The sequence below is a fragment of the Sinocyclocheilus rhinocerous genome, unplaced genomic scaffold (assembly GCF_001515625.1).
Source record: "Sinocyclocheilus rhinocerous isolate Xijiao unplaced genomic scaffold, SAMN03320098_v1.1 scaffold52, whole genome shotgun sequence".
Classification (NCBI taxonomy): domain Eukaryota; kingdom Metazoa; phylum Chordata; class Actinopteri; order Cypriniformes; family Cyprinidae; genus Sinocyclocheilus; species Sinocyclocheilus rhinocerous.
In genome coordinates this window covers 85,679-86,455 of record NW_015643558.1, presented here as the reverse complement: position 1 = coordinate 86,455, position 777 = coordinate 85,679, and positions in this window count along the sequence as shown.

Sequence of the window (777 nt, the reverse complement as noted above, 5' to 3'; positions counted from 1 at the left end):
CAGAAAATCGTGCTATACGCACTTTCATGAGATCGGGTTAGCCTACAACAATTCATTTGTAGTCTATTTTACAAATGGGAATACAACGAATTCATGACAATGTTTTACATTCAAGCTACTCGTAAAAATTTAATGTAACGTTCTTTAAAATCATCTGGAATGCAATAAAGTAATTTTCAAAGCTGTTTTTAAAGCATTTGCTGCATGGATTAAAAAAAAAAAATAGGCCAATAAATATTTCACACCTAAGCGTAAAGAAAAACAAAAATTTAGCCTCAAAGAGGCGATGAGAGAGACGCGTGCGAGAACAATGGGAAGCGGAGAAACAGAGAGAGACCGCCATTGTCGCCTCGCAGCCTATTTATCCGGAATCCTTGATGACGTCACGCGACTCTCACGGAATGGGAAATCCCCCACAACGCCACCTATGGGCTTAGAATATAAGTGTCACACAGATACACGTAACATATTATCACAACGTTTTGTTGATGTTGTGAATGCACACTGTGATGAGAGGGGCGGGGCCGAGAGCCGTGGGAACGGAGCGAGGCCGGTGGAGTAATTGCTAATGCGCGACACCTGCGCCACTCACCGGTCTCGAGTCTCATGGAGGAGCTCCAGAAGGATAAAAAGGAGGAGGGACCACAGTGAAAGACGAGAGAGGACAAGGCCTGGACTTTATTTTGTGTTTTGGTTTTGTTTGTGCGCGACAGTTGTGTTTGTTTATTTTATTAAAGTTTGTTTAAATGTCCGCCGGTTCCCGCCTCCTTCTTCCCG